General features: G+C 37.9%; 1 pseudogene; it reads left to right on the top strand.

The window, feature by feature from the left end:
- The window catches only part of LOC136676576 (uncharacterized), a 310,723-nt pseudogene that overhangs the window by 64,485 nt on the left and 237,632 nt on the right, over window positions 1-8,606 (top strand).

Below are 8,606 nucleotides of genomic sequence, written 5' to 3' on the forward strand. Positions count from 1 at the left end.
ACAAGCATCACTATGTAAGAATCTCACACCGTATACATGTGAGATTACACGTATAGGAGTCTCTCACACAAACTATGTCCATCCTTTTTCAATGTGAATGAATTACACCATATGGTGTGTCACACCTATAGTGTGAGACTCCTACATGTGCAGTGACACTTGTTTGATATAAAACTGCATGTTTTCAAAAAGAGGAGGGTCTGGAGAGTTCATTTCACTATGGGTTTGTGTTGACACAATGTATAAATGTATTTAAGGTGAATAAATGTATATAAAGGCATTGTTTAGACAGTATTACAGTAAAACTTTGTCCATTCTTCATTGATGTGAATGTAATTGGCCGCAATGTGTGTGGTGCCCATACTATCGTATATATGAATATATGTTTGGCATAAAACTATGAAGATACTTAGAACATTTTATAATATAAATATTTAAATCCATGTATATTATCCCTTCTGTAGTTTTATCTTTCTGTATACTCCCCCTTGTCCTAAGTGTAAAAAAAACCTTCCTGAATTAAGAATAAAAATAATAATAATAATATAATAATAAAATAAGTAATAGAAACATGCAGAAAAATTTCTGAATTGATTTTATTAATCCATTTCCCACATCCGCACGGATTGCAAACAAGATAGATATGTGTGTGTGTGTGTGTGTGTGTGTGTGTGTGTGTGTGTGTATTATAAATAATTATATTTTTGTACCAAGTGAACTGCTTTAATGTACTTTTATGTATATATATATATATATATATATATATATATATATATATATATATATATATATATATATATATATATATATACACACACACATACATATATACACTATAGTATGTATACTTGGTAAAGGATTTCAGGTAAAAAAAAAAAATCATTAAATCATTTTTAATCATTTTTATTTTGAAATGGAAATACGGTAGAAATGCAAAAAAAAGCTATTTCCGGTGACATATTGTTGATTATGGTTGCTGACCCATTCACTGGTTAGTGTACTATTTAGTGTACTGTTGGCCATTTTGTAGTGTTGTTTGAATTCTCAGTGAGCGATTTGATTCCCTATATATGCTAGTACACTAGATTATTACCCACAATGCACCGTAAATCAAGCGAACAACCGGTGTATACTTCTTACGGACTAATATCCGACAATACATATCGGTTTAATGATAAAAACCTTTCCAGTTTGTCTGTCTTGTGGTACAGCGAAATGAGTTTTCCATGATACTCTGGCTCAGGATTAATTTTATTCTGTCATATAACGCTTTGCACAACAGGGGTCACTAGTGAGAACGATTCAATGAGGCTTCGGGTAATGAACCTTTGGGCTGGAAACCCCATTTTTGTCGCTCGCTGCTTCCCTATTTAGTATTATACATAGCACAATCTATATAGGAATCCGTGAACGAGTGATCATTTCAGACACAGCCAGTATTAGCGCTAGGTGACGACATATGAACGCGACTAGGACATAATGTGCATTACTGGATGCACATTCATAATCATAAAATGGCGCTGACGATAGTGGCAGCATCTCGAGGTAGCTCCGTCTCTGCGTGTTTTTTCTAAGTTGAGCTGCCCGGCTTCAGTGTGGCTCGCTTGGACAGAGACTGTAAACTTTCTGGCAAGAAGAAGGGAGGTGGACTGGTGATGTACATTAACAACAGATGGTGCAATCCCAGACATGTTACAGTGAAGGAGACTGTATGCTGTGAGGATGTGGAGTTACTGGCGGTCAGTCTTCGACCGTACTACATGCCGAGAGAATTGTCCCACGCCATTGTTTATGTTCCGCCGCGTGCTCTTTCGGACAGAGCGTGTGACGTCATCCACTCAATAATCGCTAGGCTGCAAACTCAACACACTGATGCATTTTTTGCGATCTCGGGCGACTTCAATCACATAACATTGGACTCCACTCTCACGAATTTCTACCAGTTTGTCAACGGCTCTACTCGAAAAAACAGAACAATAGACCTCATGTACGCAAATTTGAGGGATGCATACAGTGCCACGCCACTCCCCCCGCTGGGGAAGTCAGACCACAACCTCATTCATCTACAGCCAATGTACAAGCCCAAAGCTACAGAGGCTACCAGCCACCACACGCACCTTCAGGAAATGGACACCTGAAGCAGGTGAGGCTCTGAGAGACTGCTTCGGATCCACAGACTGGAGTGTGCTGCAGAGTGGGGAGGACTTAAAGGAGGTCACACATTGCACTACTGACTACCTGAACTTCTGTATGGACATTGTTGTTCCCACGAGAACTGTATGCTGCTTTCCCAACAGCAAGCCTTGGATAACCAGCAATGTCAAGGCCCTTCTCAATAGGAAGAAAATGGCGTTTAGAGAGGGAGACATGGCAGAGCTGAGGCGCGTACAAGGGGAACTCAAAGTTGAGCTGAAAGAGGCTAAGGAGGACTACAGAAGGAAGGTGGAACAGAAGCTGCAGGAGAACAACATGAGGGAGGTTTGGGATGGTATGAAGACCATCACTGGCCTCAAAAAGAGCAGCAGTTCTGTGGAGGGGGATCTGGACATGGCGAATCAGCTGAACCAGTTCTACTGCAGGTTTGACCGCCCTGATCCGGACCCAGCTCCGATGGCAGTGGTATGCCAGCCACCCCTTACTGACTCGGACACTGCTCTTGTGTGCTTGCCCGACCAACCAACACCTCCATCACATTCTAGGCGACCCCCATCACAAGCTATCACACCCCTCCCTCACATGGTGTCAACGGCTGCAGTCAACAGCCATCAGTCTCCAGCCATCCAACTACCCCCCGAGACAATCACAGGCTGTACTTCCTGAGGAGGTTGGGGTCCTTCAATGTCTGCAGCAAGCTCCTCAGGATGTTTTACCAGACTGTTGTTGCCAGTGTCCTCTTTTATGCTGTGGTATGCTGGGGAGGAAGCATAAAGAAGAGGGACGCTGGGCGACTAGACAGGCTGGTTAAGAAAGCTGGCTCTGTGGTGGGGGCTGAACTGGAGTGCATCACTTCCATATCAAACAAGAGGACCCTGAACAAACTGATTCGCATCTTGGACAATGAGTGCCATCCACTCCACAGTATCATAACTAAGAACTAAGAGCTTTATCAGCTGGAGACTTCGCTCACTGCCAGGCTCAACTGACAGACTGAGGAAGTCATTCGTCCCCAGGGCTATTGAGCTGTTCGATGCTTCACTAAAGGGGAGAGGAGAGATGGACTTCTCTGCATAGTCTGTCTGCCCATCCAACACCACCACCACCTCCACCTCCTCCATATTTGCACATGTGTACCTAACTGGACAATAGACAGGTCAACCACTGGACAAGTCAACCAACTCATCTACCTCATGTGTTCCTTAATCTGACAGCTACAATAGTAGGTTTATACTTAATACAGGTTCATTGCACTGAATTGCCTTGCCTTGCACTATTTTATTTAATATATTTATTTCTAATTCTGAAACTGCACTGTTATTGCACTGTACTTATATTGCACATTCCATACCCTTTGCACTATCCACACTTTTTCAACTTTTAAACCATATGCTGCACTCAAGAGATCATCCTCAGCTGCTCACAGTATCACAGACTCTTGCCAGGCTATGTTTGATTATTCTGATGATTGATTGATTATTCTTAAGCACACTATGTCAACTTCTTGGGTATTTGATTTTGATATATATATATATATTTTTTTTTTTTTTACTTTATTAGTCCATTGCTGTTTAGTGATTGTTGTATGTGATGTCTGTAAGTCTGTAAGCTACTGAGACCTTGAATTTCCCCTGGGGATCAATAAAGTATCTATCTATCTATCTAAATGTAATACAGTACTTTAAGCTTCAACCTTTACAAGTACCATTTACACAATGCTAATCATCAAATTATAACAGAATTATAAGTATTAGCACACTGCTGCATATAGAAGAGGATGGCAATGTTCTACTTAATAATAATAACAAACACTAAATCATTGTATTTGAGGAGAATATGGGGATACAATGCAAAAGAGATGTTCTGAAATCTGAAATTTGTAGGTCAGGGTCAGGTGAAGCCATTAGCCTTTAGTGAATAATAATGTACCTGTACAGGACCTTTTTTTCTGACATTGTAGGCTAAGTGAAGATGATTAAAATGGTCACAACGTGAAAAAAGGAGGATGCTATATTTGATGTTATAGCTGTAATGTTCATGTAAATGTTACTGCTATTATTCACTATAGGCAATTGTGTGATTAAATTAGATAACTGGGTAATGTTGATTGAAACAAAAATGTTTAATAAATGCTCTATATCACACTTCAAGAGATTTTAAGCTGTTCTGTTCTCTTTATCTTTTGTTTCTGATGTTAAAGTTTCCTCCACAGATGATTTCCCCTAATGGGCTGTGTGTGGGTTTACTGGTGCTAGTTAGTGGATTTCTCCTTGGTAAGTGTGACATATATTTATATCAGCACTAAGTCACTTGGTGCCTGTAGCTATTTTGCAGCATGAATGCTTTCCCACTGAAGACTCATTTATACTGTACGGAGAGAGATTAGTCTCAAAATACTTTATAAATGCGTAAATGTTAATCCACAAATAAAACACAAGTCACAAATATGCTTCACTATTCACAAATGAATACATCCCTGTGTCTCACAGTCTGCAATTAGTACAAATACAGTTACAATTATAAATACATGTTTTTGGTTTGTTTACCCTGAACTGGATAAGCGGTTACAGATAATGAATGAATAATTGTAACTGTATTTTTACAAATTGCAGACTGTGAGACACTGATTGGGATTTATTCATTTGTGAACAGTGAAGCATATTTGTGACTTGTGTTTTATTTGTGGATTAACATTTACACATTTGTAAAGAATTTTGAGACTAATCTCTCTCCATAAGGGCACCAGTCCATCACAGGGCATTACACACTTACTCAATCACACACGCTCATGTACACTTTTGAATTGCCAGTCCACATACCAACATGTTTTTGGACTGTGGGTTTTGCACCTGGAAGAGACCCACAGAGACATGGGTAGAATGCACCAAGCTCCTCACAGACAGTGACCAGAGACCTGAGTTTGAACCCACAACAGGAGAACACTGGAGTCACCCATAAATTAAAATACGTAAAAAAAAACCATTATTTCGTTTGCTGAATGGAATGATGAATTGAGTGATATATTTTTGCTAATTATATTATTCCTGCTGCAGTGCCAACTCTGGCCAACTTTAATTCACTCCCAAAAACACAGAAGAATTTGAATGACTCTGCATCTCTGAGCTGCGATGTCCAGTGCTCAGATCTGGTACAGTGGAAGAAGAAGGAAGGCGTGTTAGCCGAGTGTGGTCCTGGGTCTGAAATAGGTCTCAGATCAATCTGTTCAGTAAACGAGGGGATAAGTTTCATCACCATTCCTCTGGTCAACTTCTCAACTAGAGAAAAAAAGCATTTGTATGCTTTTATCTGTCTACATGGTTGAAGATGTCTATTTTTTGTGTTATTTTAAAATATTTAAGCTCCCAAGTTCAGTTTTGAGAGGGATGCTGGTGAATATCTTGAACTGGATCTGTACATTTATGAATCTGTGAGAATAATGTTGATGAAGCCTGGAAACACCTCCCCGGTGCTACTGTGCAGTGTGAATGGCCGTCAATATCAGTGTCTTCATGAACATCAGCATAGAGTCCGCATCATTAAGAACACTTTTTATTTGATGAATCTGATGCCTTCTGATTGTGGAAATTACACAATAGAAGAGGAGGACGGCACACTGGTCAGCACTTCTTACCTGAAAGTCTCAGGTGAGTAAGATTCCATGGCACAAAATTATCTGCCTGATCCTCTGTAGTCGACTCTGTTTACTTGGTCTCTGTGTTTGAAGTGTAGGAGGATTAAACCATCACCTTTTACTTGATTAGATGTTTGGAATTGTGCTCAATTATAAAAGTTACTTCCCAAAACTTGCAAACCATCCTTTCTGAATACCAGACTATTTCATCAGTCTTTTATTGTTTGTTTGTTTACAGGTGCTGGTCATAAAATTAGAATATCATAAAAAGTTGATTTATTTCAGTAATTCCATTCAAAAAGTGAAGCTTGTATATTTTCAGCCAGGCCTCATTCTGCAAAAGTGTGGCTTTGTAGACACAGTGTATGTGCTTGACTGACCTGCCTGCATCCAGATCTGTCTCCTATTGAAAATGTATGGCACATCATAAAGAGGAGAATCAGGCAATGGTGACCACAGACTGTTGTAATTAAAGAGAAGTTTGTTTGACCTAGTGTGAAGCAGGCATCAATTTAAAAAAATTTGTTTATATTTAACAAATACAAATAAATATGTCATTGAAAACACTGAAAATATTTGTCCTTTGGTTGTTAAATAAATGTTACATTAATCAACAAATTAATGAGATTTTAACTGCATTTTTTGCAAGCGTCCTAACTATTCTGAATATGAGGTTTGCAGGACTTTTATTTTAATGTAAATGTAATACAACAATTTTTGCATTTGTGAATTTGTTACAGCGTATCAGTGAGTTTTTAAAGTCAGCATTCAAAGGACATAAATCCCTGTTTTGACTACAATAGCACAAATTTGGACACAATCATGATAATATCACTCTCTTAGATCTCACAGAAATGATGATAGTATTTTAGAATTGCTATGGGTATGTAATTTCTGTTCTACTGATCTACTTTTAAATTGATCAGTAGAACAGAAATGGCCAGAAACTAGATTGACGGTGAAAGACAAAAAATATATTTCTGCTGAAAATAAATGTCAATCAGACTTCATATTATAAACTATACATAGTATACCACTGGGGTTAAAAAGCCTGAAAATTTGTGAGTGATACTTTATTAAATTTTCTCTCTTTTAAAGGAGAGAAAATTTCAAACACACTAGTTTTGGCTTCAACAGAGACAAAGAATCCTGACTTCACACATTTCTTCATCAGCACAGTAAACGGTATTGCAAACAAGAGCTTTTAATTATTATTTCCCATATTGCTCTTATTAGCTTTATTTCTAATAGAGTAATACTGGAGTGTAGATACTTATCATGTGTTTCTGATATATATGACATTTTCACGTAGGTCACATTTATTTTGTCTGTTTTTAGATGTGGAGCAGAGCTGGATATGGAAGAATGGATATGAGAAAGGAAACAATGATGGATATGAGAAAGGAAACAATGATGGATATCAGAAAGGACTTTGGGTCGGAGCTGTGGGATTTGGGATTGGAGGGCTAATTCTTGGTTTGATTCTGGCAATGTGTGTTTGGCCACTACTGCTATATCAGGTCAACAAGTGGGTCCAGGTTCTCAGGAGAAGAAAACCATCGCCTGTGAATCAAACTGAGGAGAAGGAAATGAAAGAGCTTATCCAGAACATTAATGTTAATGAAGAAGAAAAAACAATGACTATGTTGTTGTTAAGGACTTTTTTAAAATGATTGAGCATTTTAAGGGACATATTTTGTGCCCATTTCCAGAAGTTAATACAGGTCTCTGACATCTTAATAAAACATCTGTGACTTGCTTTAGTCAAAGGACCACAAGGATGAAACGACACGACGGTTTTCTTTCCCTGCCAAAGAACTCTGTTCAGAATGTGCCTGGATTCTGCTTCTTTTGAGAATGAGCTTCTGTCTACAGTCAGAAGATAAGGCAGGACAACTCTCATGTTAATTTAGACAAACTATTATCATCTCCAGAATTATCAAGATAGATTATAATATTGTGTTAAAATCATTTATAATCATTTACAACATCACTGCTGAGCAGATCTCTCAGATCAGAACTAGTTAGTTATTGCTACCTAAGATGAAAACAATATTAAAAGAGCCACAAATTTGGATACTTTAAATCCAGGCTTAAAACATTCCATTACAATCTTACATTTTTTATATCCTTATTTATGTTTTACACTTTGTATTGCAGTATTTAAAATGCTGTTTATGTTTTAATTAAAAATGTTTATTATATAGTTGTGCACTTATATTCAAATTCACAATATTCTGTGATTAATTGCAAGTTAAAATGCTAGAATTTTTTTTTTTGGAAGGGAGGTAAATGTGTAGAGTGTAGACACAAGCTTAAATTGAGAAAATCTCAGTGAGCAGCACACAGCTCAGACAATAATCATCTGCATATTCAGCTTCAACAACTTTATAAGAGATAAATGTGGGTTAAGCCACGAAAAATAAAATGTGCTATACTTCTCGCATTAAAGTAATCACATGCATTAAAGAATTAATATTGACAGCACTATTTAAAACAGTGCTGTGCTATCCCAACTATTGGAGCAGAGCTAGAGCAGTTTGGAGTGAAAAAAGTGCTGCAGGTATCTCCAGTAAAGCAGAGTTTAGCACTGGTTAGTTAAAAGCCGGCCTTTTCCAGCAAAACCAGCTAAAATATTTTTTATTCTGAATTCACATTAAGGCATTTATTTTTGTCTCAGTAAGATTGATGGACACCGTAGTTTTATAACATATTTGACACCCAAAAAATTATTTTGTGGCTTTCAGGGGTCCAAAAGTTTAAATAAGTGAGTCCTGAACCCCCTTAAAAATGTTTGCCTGTCTGTTCCCCAGGGGCATAG

This window comes from Hoplias malabaricus, chromosome X2 (genome assembly GCF_029633855.1).
Source record: "Hoplias malabaricus isolate fHopMal1 chromosome X2, fHopMal1.hap1, whole genome shotgun sequence".
NCBI classification, from domain to species: Eukaryota; Metazoa; Chordata; class Actinopteri; order Characiformes; family Erythrinidae; genus Hoplias; species Hoplias malabaricus.